This window comes from Dendrobates tinctorius, unplaced genomic scaffold, assembly GCF_039654945.1.
Source record: "Dendrobates tinctorius isolate UK_male_01 unplaced genomic scaffold, ASM3965494v1 ptg000020l, whole genome shotgun sequence".
Lineage (NCBI taxonomy): Eukaryota > Metazoa > Chordata > Amphibia > Anura > Dendrobatidae > Dendrobates > Dendrobates tinctorius.
In genome coordinates this window covers 54,377,105-54,390,816 of record NW_027361688.1, presented here as the reverse complement: position 1 = coordinate 54,390,816, position 13,712 = coordinate 54,377,105, and the positions used below count along the sequence as shown (strand labels likewise).

Sequence of the window (13,712 nt, the reverse complement as noted above, 5' to 3'; positions counted from 1 at the left end):
CTGTCCCTAGCATCTCGATTAAAAAGTTACATAAAAAGGGATTTTATTTTATTGCACATGTCCTTACAGCTTGATTTTCCAGCACCTTTAAGAATCAAGCGATGGTCACACACTGCAGTACACTGATACTCCATTCACATTGGAACTTTGGATCTCCAGTTTGCTGAGCATGTGTGGCCACTGCTCTCACAGACCACAACAGGAGAGGTGGTCACACACGTGCACTATTACTCCACCAAACGGGAGGAGGTACAAAGTTCCTGTGTGAATGGTGGGGTAGTGTACGTGTGTGACCATTGCTCCTTTTATTTTCTGTCCAAGCGGTGGTCTTACATGTGTACTATTCCTGGGGCCCCAACAGATCACCAAACGGGAGATCCAGAGTGTGTGTGTGTGTGTGTGAATTGAGCAGTAGTGCATGTGCGACTACAGCTCGTGTGACTACCGCTCAATTTACTGTGTGGTGGGTACACATGAAAACTACTGCTGGGACCACAATAGATCACCAAATGGGAGGTCCAAAATCTGTCTGAATGGTCACTTAGGGTCTCAGCGGTAGTGTGCATGTGTGATCAATGCTCTTACAGATATTAAATGCAGTAACGGTCACACGAGCACTACACCATTCACACAAGGACTGTGGACCTCTTGTCTGGTGGAGTAGTAGTGCACGTGTGTGACCACCTCTCCATTGACAGTCTGTAGGTGGTCACATATATGCGTTACCGCTATGACTCCAAGAGCTCACCAAGCAGGAGATCCAGAGTTTGTGTGCCAACGGAGGAGTAGCGCACGTGTGAGACCATCGCTCTAGTTACGCTCTGTAGGAGGTCACACATGCCCACTACCATTGGGAATCCAACATATCACCAATGTGGGAGGTCAAGAGTCCCTGTGTGGATGGAATAGTATTGCACGAGTAACCACTCCTCCATTTACGGTCTATGGAAGCAGCGGGCACACAAGCACTACCCCTCCAATTGACTGAGGCGTGAACGGCGCTGTGATCATGCCTGTGCCCCACTGCTCCAGTCACATGGGGATTCTGGATCTCCCACTCCTGTAATCTGATGGGGTCCCACGGAAGAGACAGATTTATCCCCTATTGTTGGCGTTGGTCCTAATTATTCATGGGATAATCCCTTGAGGACCAAGTCTTCTAATAAGGGCAGATGTTGGATTATGGAGCTGCCCCCATCCGACTGACCCTGGAGTCATTGCCTTAGCCTCAGATGATATCAGATACAAAACACTAGTCACTCCGCTACAGAACAATTACCATGCGGACTGGGAACATTGATAAATGTGTTTAATAGGCTAAGGAAGGACAAGATACATGAAGTGAATTACTGTAGATAATGGAAGTCAAAGAGGTGTCACATCCTCATGAACCACACAGGTTAAAAGCACTGGATGGGAATCGCAGCCTTTTGTTAGCGTTTCATCGCCTTAGCATTTACATTGGATCACAAATGCCTAAAACTCTCATCAAAGTTTCCAAGGCAACATTCAGTACAGCAGAGCGGATTATCCGATGAGGTGGGAGCCTCCGCCGGAGCGCCGAAATTATAAGAAATACCAACTCGCATTCACAGCCGAAAGTTACTGCAATATCCACAATAACCATTACCACCAGCAACAAAAGCAGTAATAAAAGAAAATAAATATTATGGAGATATTGTACTCATGTCAGAGTCTCGCAGCTTTTATAGTCTTGTAGTCATTTCATGGCAGGTTTATCTGACCAAAATAGAGTAAAAAATATAATATATTCTGTTCTTTGTCCACCAAAACCATCCTCCAGTAAGAAGTCCTGCACAGAACTATGCGCTGCCGAGGACCATAATTTCTAAGACCCGAGGATTCAGACCAGAAGATAATTTCGCTTGTCCAGCAGGTGATTGACAGTCTGTTTGCACTGCAAGCTTAGCGTGAAACGAGTTGTCAGGATGTCCCTTGATGGCGATCCTTCAATGTAAATGCACTCATCAGATGGGTAAGGGTCACCTTCCGATGATCACCTGTTATAAGCCCTCGCCAGTGGCCAGATGTAGACCGTGCATAGAGGAGCACAGCTCCATACTCCCTTTAATGGCTGCTGTCTGGTATTGATCAGCTCCTATTCATTTCAATATAGGTTGCAACCCAATCAATTCATCCTGCCTACTTTATGGAGATTAGTAGGTAAACTGGGGTCAAAAAAGTTGACATCAGAAGCCAGGAGGATTATTTTGAATCCAGCAGACACTTTATGAACGCTGACCGTATTCTGCGGGAAAGATCAACAATGAAAAGAGTAACAGATTAAAAAGGATTGGGCATGCTTAATAGCAACATGTCCAATCTTTTATATTCACAGGAGATTATTCCCTTCTCCCTATTGAGAACACACAAGCATGCGTATGGGGGAAGGCCAGTTCTGGTCGTATACGACTGTCTTCAGACAATTCTGTACTTTCCTCACCTTTGAATTAGTCTATACAGAAGGGCAATGTCTAACCATTTCACTGGTGTGACTTTTGGAAGCCACCCACGCAATCCCACAGGGGTCCACACAAGTTTGCACTACAAAGCTGCCGTAGTGTTCACGTGCCATTGTTCTGCCCGCGGCCACGAGAATAATTGACAACCGTGTTGATCAATCTTCTGATCCGAGCTGTATGTTATTTATTCTGCCGCTGTGTGTATAAGGTATTACGGAAACCATCTTTTCAAAACCGAAAATCCAAGACAAACCCTGACTTAAACCTTATGAATGTTAACTACAAGCCAAACCCTTGTAAATGCAGATCTTCATTAAGTAAATATTCCTCCTCGATAAGACGCCTGTACTTCAGGTTACCTCGACACTGAAGAAATTGGCCCAGTACGGGTTCCTCAGAGAAATTACCGGCAAAGGATAAAAAACACGACTTGCATCTACTTGTCCTAGAAAAACAGATTGTTTTCTCCAGTCTGCCGAGCTAAAGTATTTAGAAGATTAGACATTTATGCAGCTGCCTGCCCTGAATTTGGGCATCAGCTAGCCCCAAGAGCACCGGGAAAATCCAGAACATCGCAGGATTGGAACTGCTGGGTATTACTGGCTTAGAGGAAGCGCCTTGAGGTCACACGCACCATCACGAACACATTAACGTTTCGTTCCCCTTCTCCCACTACTTGATGTACTTTCAGCCTAATTATCCCCTTGTAACAGCAATCTAATCTCACAGCCGCATACTAATTGAGCATCTGCACAGAGCTCAACAAACTCAGCACCTTTTGTCAGGAAGGTGACTTTCCACCAGCGATGTAAGAGCGGCGCCGGCTAGGGACAAGACGGAGCGGTATTTTAAGTGTGCGGCGCGAATGTCAGGATAATCACATCAGTCACTCCTTCAAGAGTTATTACGCGCCACATTTGGTCATTTTCAGACGATATACGCCATGCTTTGCTCTCGTGCAGAGTGGAACAAGTGGTTTTACCAGCTCGAGATGGGACTGCAATGCGTTAGGCGTCACACGAGCGAGGCGTAACGGGTATAATACAAAGGCTTAAAAGTAAACTCTTATGTCATCACAAGTCCAAAAGTTAAAATAGCATCGATAAAGGGGTCGGACCGCGAAGCACATATCACTTCTAAGCTTTGTAAACTTGTGAGCAACTACCGCACCCCTCTCAGTAATTGTCTAGTGATGTATTGCAGTGAAATGTCTCATTTTTTTCTGTTACCTCTGAACTGTAAAGTGCTGTGCAATGTTGGTGCTAAGTGAATATTGTTAGGATAGGTGATAAATACTTATATCATATGCAATATGTCAGATGAACCCGCTAATATCAAGGGGGGTCAGCCGACAGTTTAATGAGTATACGAGCACCTAACCGAAAGAGGTGACAGTTCAAGTAGGTCTTTACTACCTCATCTGAGAGCAGTATAATGTAGGAAAGAGAGACCCTGATTCCAGCGATGTGTCACTTAGATGTAGCAGGGCTCAGAAAGCTAACCCCACCAACACCACAGCTGTCTGTGTACGGTGTATAGTGACAGGGAGCTGCTTATCACAGGAGGCGGTGCGGTTGGACCACGGATCACGAGACATCAGTCCAGGCAGTGATAATCTCCTGGTGATAAAACATTCATTGTAATGAAACAGCAGCATAGTGCCTAATAAGTGACGCATTGCTGAAATCTGTCTTAGCCCCTATCTCATGCTGCCCTCAGATTACAAAGCAGAAACCTGCTGACAGATTCCCCTTTAAGGATCGGGCATGTATGGCTTTGAACTACTGATCCTTTTGGGCTTCTGGAGAGAAGTCACTGGAAGAGATGTCCGGCAGCAGCTCTTTCATAGACAACACATGAGACCTTCTGTGTATGGGAGAGATGGCAGAAATAGCAGCTGGCAGAGTAACTGGCCAAACCATCGTTTGTCCGACACCTATCTAATATGAATGGGGGGTATTTAGACCGAGATGCCCACAATAATGACAATGGAAGGATTGAATTGAGCAGTGGGCACGTGTGGATTTAAAGGGTGCACTTATACTGGATGATCATCATGAACGAGCATCTCTAGAACAGTGTAAACAGGCTACCACTCATAGGATCATCCACTGGGACAAACAATTTTTAAGCTTGTACAAAATCATTGTTCTCCGCAGCAATGACCAATACGTGCTGCTGAGAAAATCGACAGCTTACGCACAATTACCAATTGTTATTACGGATGGAAGTGTGGAAGACATACTAGATACGTGGGCGGCAACTTGGCCAGTGTAAACGAGCCTAAACGCTAAATAATTCCTATGGGAAGACTGGAGATAGCCAGGCACTATACGCCACCATTACAATCTGTCCCTTAGGACCTACTTACATTAGGAAGGATCGGATATATTTTGCAGCATGTGCATGAGAGTTATTAAAATATAAAAAGTACTGATCTGTAAAACAATGCAGTGAATAAGCAACTAAGAAACCGCACTAAAGTCCCTGAGCCGTGTACTCCATACAGCTAATTCCCATAAACTAAAGCCCCCGTTACACATATCGATGTCCCAGCGATCCCACTAACGATCCGACATGATGGGATCGCTGGGACATCGTTAGGCTGATCGCTGGCGAGCTGTCACAAGACAGCCCCTCCAGCAAAGCTGGCTTCTAATGTAAACATCGGGTATCCTGAAGCTGCGGCTCTTGGATGCCTGCTGTTTACCTTGGAAACTGGCGTATATGCTGGTTTCCAATGTAAACATCGGGTATCTAAGAGCCGTGGCTCCTGGATACCTGATGTTTACATTAGAAACCAGCGTGCAGCGTCGCTGTTCTCTCGCTGCCACACGCAGCGATGCGTGCTGGCCAGCAGGAGACCAGCGATCGAAAAAAGGTCCAGGCCGATCGAGCACGATCAGCGATAAGCGGCAGGGGGGCCGGTCGCTGATCCCCGTCACACACAGCAATCTCACTGGCGAGATCGCGGTGGCATCACAAAGTCAGCGATCTCGCTAGCGAGATCGCTGTGTGTGACGGGGCCTTAACACTGCACAGTAATATTAGAGCCATGGACCTGGGTGGCGCTGGTTCTTCATGATAGCAGATGGATTTTTCAATTCTCAAACACCTTTCTATGACAGTACTCAGGGGTCGGGCAGAGCAGTTGGCCACACAAGAAAAAAAAAACGCGCCGTTGTGTAGCAGTTCAAGGCCCAGTGCTATTAAGGAAGCCGGATCCGTCATGAACAGACTGCAGAGCACACATCTCTATAGACGAGCTCCTCTGAGAGCAGCCTCAGGGCACGCTGGAGGCTCCGAATAAATGACAGCGATGGATCCATACATACATAATGCAGGGCACATGAATTATTAGCACAAGCATCTAACAGAAAAACATTAAATGGGTTATCCAGGGTTAGTAAAGGGAGCCGCAGCTCTCCGTCCATGGGCCGTGGCTGGTAGCGCCACTAGTAATGTCCGACACAAAATACCATCTTTACTGTGAACAGACACTTATAAAAGGATAAAAGGTTTAGAACCGACACAAGTATGAGCAGAAGACACAAAAATGTATGGCTGAAGTTAATAATAATAATCTTTATTTTTTATATAGCGCTAACATATTCCGCAGCGCTTTACAGTTTGCACAAGTTCAAGGTTCTTCAAAGCTCGGATCTGTTCAATAAGGTCGGGTGGATACAAATGCGGTCTTCTAGTAGGGCTGCTATTCTAGATCGTGTCAAATCACTATATTACAATATCTGCATATAATATTATAATTATATATACGTTCAGTGGATCATCGGGGTTTAAGACCGAACCCCCCCCCCGCAAAAAGGGATTTGGACGTATGCGCCGACAGGGCCATAGACTAATTTTGCTCCATCATGCATAGTTTTCAGGAGCAGACATCTACTAGATGCGGACACTCAGGCGTAGTAGACTGAATCTCAGTGTCCGCCTCCAGTGACATACACGCCTGACAGTGATACACAGCAGAGCGCACGTTCGCTCTGTCGGGACCATTCTGACTCCCCTTTTGTGGGGGTGTTGGGACATAAAATCCAACGGACCATTGAACGGGTGCCTAAGCCCTATGTGCAAGTACCCTAAGAGATACGCCACCGGCAGAGGCTCTTTCAGAGATCCCAGAAGCGCTCCACAACTTTGAGCATTCCTTATGGGCAGGTCGGGCGAAAGAGTTACCAGCCAAACCATTGTTCAGCTGACAGCCATGTAAGTTATATGGCGGGACTTGGTGAAATAAGGCTAAGCATCAGAGAAAAATAAAGATGCGGACATTGAGATAAATATATATTAGTGGATAGCAGTATCCATGATGAGATTTCTGTCCACAAATGAGCACGAATAAAAAAAGCGCCAAATGACTTACATGTTTAAGTGCCCATTCAAACAGAAAAATAAAAATTGCATGGGGACAGAATAATTGAGAATACAATCTCTGTCCAGCAATCATACTGTCAGCAGCAGATCTTATTTGCAGCAGAGATGGTGCTGCAATATCATCGCAGAAATGGCGTGGTAAAGCCTCTTGCGCTACGGACAAGGACAATATTTGTGTTCGTCTAATACAATTCAACCAGCCAACGAACGAGTGTCATATTTGCAAGAGCTAATAGTCAGTAAAAAGCTGGCTAGTCAGGGGTGGGGGAAGGGGAATATGGATGGGGTCAGCCACACATGTATGTGAATGGTGCAATAAGCCCCATTACTCCCGCTGTCAGGACGGAAGCTTCACCGGGCCCCATGTAAAGTCATTGGGTTATGTCGCTCCATAAGCAAGTGATGCACTGATGAATGGAAGAAAACGGAGAAAAAAAGTGATGGAATTGGGGTGTATTCAGGTAACACCAATTTATTGCCTTTCTGTTCATTGCAAATGAATTAACTTTTTGACTTCTGTCGTGTATTTGTGCAGAGACATCCAACGTGTCATACATTTTAACGAAGAAGAAATGAGCGAATCTCCTGGACACGGTGGCAGGTAATGCAGTTTCAGAGGTTCATGAGGCAAAGAAAAATAAATAAATGTGGAGTTGCCGATAAATGTGTCATTCTCGACTGGCTGACAATCCTGCGCCATCCAATTCTAATCTCGCTCACGGTAGAAGCAACCAAAATAACACACCTGACCAAAAATCAATTTTTTGCTCCAGCTCCTCCAGGACGGTTACACCGCTTCACGACAGAAGCCGACAGAAATGAGAACCTCCTCAAGCTGTTCAGCTATTCCCCGCAAGCATGACAGATGCAGATGCCTTCCTTTCTCTCCCACATGTACACAGAGCGAGGCGGCTCAGAAATCTGCAGTTACACGGTCTGGCTGGGGCAGAACATTAATCCAGTCAACCACAGACACAATGAAAAGATCCCATTACACCTTAGGCCGTGCACAAGTTTTTTTTTGTTTTTCTCCAGTCAAGATATTTTCTGCCGTCTCATATCTGCCACGATGGATGAAAATTAGAAGAAATTCTCCTGTACAATAGCCTATACTATCCAGCAGTGATGAGTGAACGTGCTCAGATTCCGTGTTATCAGAGTATTTTGGGTGCCCTCTGAGTATATCGGGCATGCTCGAGTAGTATGCTCAAGTCCCGACTGCTGTTTCGACAGCCACAACACACAGATTGCTTAAAAAACCGGCTAGTGGCCGCGAATCATGTAGCCGAAAAAAATCTAACATTATCCGAGCACGTGAGATTCTCGGAAAAGACGGTATCGGTGTACGTTTGCTCAGCACTACTATCTAGACATTTACATATAATTTCTACATTTTACTTATTGGACAAACTTAGTTCAGTAATGGTGGAAATGTATTTCCGGCGGAAATAACCTGTGATAAAGAAAATATGGAAAAATAACAATATTAAGATTTTGCCACACCTTACGCAGGTGCATTACAGGGCTTGTCTGGCTCGTACAGCGCCTGTTAAAAGGATTATTTAATAGGGTTAATAGATGGAAGTGCTCAGTTCCAGACTCTCATCTATAGTTATGTAGGTTGAAAAAAAGACCTAGGTCCATCTAGGTCAACCTTCCTCTACTAATTGTACATTTTGTCACTGGCTTGTCGGTGGGTTAGGAGCAGAGCTGGGACAGACAGGACATGCTAAGGTTTATTTGGCCGTATGTCAATAGCACAGTCAGCATTCTCATTTTTAGGCTGAATTTATTAAATTTTACTCAACTAGCGCCATTAATTCCACAGCGCTTTACAGACATCATCTGTGTCCCCATCAGGGCTCACAGTGTAGATTCTCTATCAGTATGTCTTTGGCGAATGGGGGTAAACCGAAGAACTTTGAGGAAACCCACACAAACATGGGGAGAACATACAAACTCCTTGGTGGGATTTGAACCCTGGAGTCCAGCTCTACGAGGCTACAGTGCTAACCACTGAGCCACCGTGCTGCCCTCTAGGAAGAATTCAGACATCCATGAAACATGGTCCGTGTACGGACTGTGATGCACCCATTGGCTGCAAGTCTCCAGACAAAGCTAGCAAGTTCGGATCAAGGGATCAGTGGCCAGTGTGTGATCATGGATGTCTGATTTCAGCATCTCAATTTTTTTCTTTAATGAAATCTAGGCAGTGGCCGTCATTAAAAATTGTAAAAATGCTCTCCAGGGGGGCTCATCAAAGAGCAAAAAGTCAAAACGTCTCAGCCTTCACTCCTAAACACAGGCTCTTCTGCGCTACCAGTAATCTCTCCTTCTGAAGGGCACTTTAAGGACAAGATGTCATCTGCAAAGAATTTTTTGTACACAATATACGATTTTTGCATTGCAGCAGTAGTGGCCATGTCTCCTGATGAGTTTAGCACCGTTTATCTTCGGCTCAGTGCATATATAATATCACCCGGCTTTGATAGGATATGGCATTAGCACGAATGTGACACATCGTAATAAAGGAAATCTCCTGCTCATCATCTGTAGAATAAATCTTGCAGAATGGAGAAGCATTATCCGTTTAAAAGTTTCCCATAATGGGGCGAGTTCATTCTCGCACATCACAACTTGCCCCTGTAATGTCCTCACATTCATAACTAAGAATTGTCGGGACTTGACAATGCACCTGCAATTTAACAACTGCTCCATCAGATCAATGCCCTGAGCGCAGGGGAGGGAAATTTATATGAAAGCTCATTGAGCTCATTCTCTTGTCCTAGGAAAATTAGATTTACAAGGTTACACCCTCCTGGGGCCTAAAAGCTCTGGCTTATATATCATACAGACTAATTTGGTTTACAATGCAAACACTTTGTATTCCAGCGGCACAAAATGCTGCAATTACCTGGAAACCAGAATGTTTCATTTACAGTGGCGCTTTAAAGTTTGTCAACCCTTCTGAATTTTACACATTTCTGCATAAATTTAACTTAAATCTCCAAATCAGTCATTAAGAAGATAAAGTGAAGTAAAACAAAGAATTCAAGGCCACAATATCAGACTTATTTTTTTTCCATTGAGAAAAATGATACATCTGCGAGGGTCAAAAGTATGTGACGTATACTTAGCCTGGTGTTTTCAGTCAGTGGGATGACAACAGGCTATGAGCGGGTGACCAGTTTAATTTAACAGTCAGGAGTCAAATGATCAAAGTTTGATCTTCATCAGACGTTTGTGGAAGAATATCATAACATGAACATAGCAGATCTCAAAGCATGCTCATTAAAAGAGTATTTCCAATCTCCAAGATCCTATCCCAATATATAGTAGTTGTAATAATATTATTAGCCAATACCTTCAATTAGCAATGTAGTATAGTTCTCCTGATAACCTATATCACTTACCTCAAGTGCAGGCCATTGCAGTAGCTTTGATATCCATAGTTACGACCACTAGTAAGCAACTAACGGTCACTATGCGTGGTTGTAACCATGGAAACCCAAGTTGCTGCAATGGCCTGCATATGTAAGCGACATAAGTTATCAGAAGAACTATACTACATTTCTATCTGGAGGTATTTGCTAATATTATTACACCTACTACATTCTAGGAAAGGATCGTGGAGATGAAAATACCACTTTAAGTCTGTACAAGTTTACAAAACCATCACTAAAGAGTTTGGACTTCACCAATGCAAAGTCCGACACATTGATTACAAATGGAGGAAATTTAAGACCATTATTACCCTTCCCAGGAGTAGTCGACTAAAGACCCCGTCACAGCGATGTCTCCAGCGAGATTGCCGATTTTGTGACGCCACAGCGATCTCGCCAGCGATATCGCTGTGTGTGACATGGATCAGCGACGCCCCCCCCACCCCACCGGATATCGCTGATCATGCAGGATCGTCCTGGGCCATTTTTTGCTCATTGGTCTCCCGCTGGCCAGCACGCATCGCTGCGTGTGGCAGTGAGAGACCAGCGATGCTGGTTTCCAATGTGAACATCGGGTATCTAAGAGACACGCGGCTCTTGGTTACCCGCTGTTTACATTGGAAACCAGCTTGCTCACTGGTCCTGATCGCTGGAGGGGCTGTCTATGTGACAGCTCACCAGCGATCAGCCTAACGATGTCCCAGCGATCCCATCCATGTCGGATCGTTGGTGGGATCGCTGGGACATCGTTACGTGTAACGGGGCCATAACAAAGATCACTTCAAGAACAAGACAAGGTTGCGAAAGAACCCAAGGTAAGCTTTGAGCAACTCAAGGCCTCTCACATAAGGTAATGCTAATCATTTTTATAAATACACCAACATTAGGATGCAGAAAAACAATGACTGTGTACATGGCAGGATTGCTCTCCAAAAAGAACATTGCTGCCCTGCTAAGTTTGCCATTTGTCATCTGGACAAGTCAGAAACCTTTTGGAACAATGTTTTGTGGACTGAGGAGAACAAAATAAAAGCTTTCTGGTTAAATGAGAAACATTATGCTTGAAGAAAAACACTTCACAGTATAAAAATCTCATACCATCAGTGAAACACAGTGGCGGCCAAGGGTGCATGCATTCTCAGTAACAAGCAGGGGAGTAAGCCGGTACCAAAACCCTCTGGCAGAATCTTATCTCGAAAAAGAAACGGATGAGACAGTTGGAAATCTAATTGCCAAATAGTATCTTGTGAAACATCTGACCTAATGGGAGAGTTGGGATGCCCCTATAAACGCTATACGGGTTGTCAGTCCCATGGAAATTGGCATATTTACATCTAACGTGTATGGCGATCTAAGAATATGCCTTCAGACTTCCAGAAAGTCATAGATTAGGAGACCATAGTACAACCAGTAATGTTAGTGAGAACTTTCAGATCTTACCAGCTGCTTAGAGTAGGACAACTATCCACTCTGTGCAAGTGAAGCAAGGATAGACAAATATGGGCTAGCTCTGGGATTGCAGGATGCCAGTGTTTTTGAGCTTGACGAGTAGTTATTTAGCCCCCACCCGCCGTGTAAAGTATGCCGCACTAATTATTATATATAAGTCACAAAGCTTCCTCTCAACACCTACCCTAGAAGGATTGGATACATAACATGGTCAAAAAACCAAGACTTTTCACTTGATAATTAATAGCCTGAGTAAATGAACTTTCCTAGTGTTACTCGATCAATCCTCACGTAAAGGCATTGGGGTCAAAATATTGGTGTCTTGTTCTACGCCTGAAATATGGTAAAACTTTTCCTACCTTATCACACACCATATTCGAGTGAGACTTTACAGTAAAGCACCATCTTTAGAAATGTTACTTTACTACTTCCCCCCCTTTGGAATAAGTTGACCTACTCAACTTTAGACAACTATGACCTTAGAGGCCGAACGGACATAATATTACAATAACCCGAACAGAAACATCAACTTTTCCAAATCTGGCTTTCGCCTCTTTTGTGTGTGTATCGGCAAGGATTAATCAGTCGCCTCTAGAACAGACTAATCATGGGGCCGCGGAGTATGAAGCAAATTGGACAGAACAAGGGTAATCATGTCTATAGCCCTTATTACTGGCCCTCCATAGGTTAATTCCACATTCACGGGCAAGGAGCTCATTTTTATACTTTGACGGGAATTAAGGGGAGCCGGTTCCAGCTGGCGTTTCCGCACAACATCATCAAGAGATAATTACAGAAAGGAGGACGGCACACACCTTTCACTGCAAGACAGGTCTGAATAAAACACTAATGAAAAGGAGGCAGGAAAAAAAAAAAAAAAAAAAGGAGAGCGAGAGAAAGAGAAATAATTCCTCCAATGCAGGACCATTAACAGCACATTCATGTTATGCAAATGTGTGAATCACTGCCTTCAGACTGCCGGAACGGCTCCGAGCCTGTCAGGCTTTTTATTGAAACAAATTAAAGTGCAGCCCATCGCTATCAGATCAGCTAAAGAGGGAAAATTATAATGTCCATAAATATGCTAATTCCACCAAGGGGAGCGCGGGGAAGAGATCGGAGGGTTTGGAAGCTACCCTTATTAGTTTCACTCATCAGGGGGTTAGATGAACGTCTAAATAAAACAGAAAGGAGCAGAAAGCAGATAAAATGTTCATTTATTAGAAAGGCGGCAATTGTTTCCGAGTGTCAGGATATGGCTGACGGGAGGGAGCGCGAGTTTCACTCCTCTCCGGCTAATGCATTGTCCCTTCTGGCCAAGCTGGTGGACGGCCAAGGAGGGACGGCAGCCAGACGGCAAAAACTGGCTCATTGAGATGCAGCTCAATAAGGTAGACAAAGCAAGAGACATTTTGTGGAGACCTTTAAAAAGGTCAAGAGGTGTTTGGTGCGGTGTGAAGTCAGTTATCACTGCTCCGCACCCTGCCATTTTTCCATATGGTAATTAATCTGTTCCCTTAACTAGAGCGGCTGATGGAACGAAGAAAAAATTCAGAAAAGCCTTGTCGGCCTCATTAAGAAGTTTCTCCTTTCTCCTATACAATACACCCAGATGATCTTACTAAAGATAGAAATAGCTCAGCTTCCAATCACATTGCCTTTTTATTAGATGAACTGCACAATATCCAGCAATATCAGCTGGCTGATCCAGCGAGAATATACTCAAACAATCCCATCAATCTTATGCTAAATGAACTGTACAGATATGTCCTTCCATACGTTTTATCTTGGCATTAGGGGAATCTGACAGCCATATAGCTCTTATCAGAAGCTGCAGCATACGTGATAAGCTGATCGGGGACTATGCATCTCAGATGACTAGTCCAGTGGCTACTCTCTGCCCCGCGCCTCTAGATGGACAGGTGACTCAGATGACTAGTCCAGT

General features: G+C 44.4%; 1 protein-coding gene across 3 annotated transcripts in view; it reads right to left on the bottom strand.

The window, feature by feature from the left end:
* The window catches only part of DIAPH1 (diaphanous related formin 1), a 264,672-nt gene that overhangs the window by 110,894 nt on the left and 140,066 nt on the right, over positions 1-13,712 (bottom strand). The gene's annotated exons all lie outside the window — the stretch shown is intronic.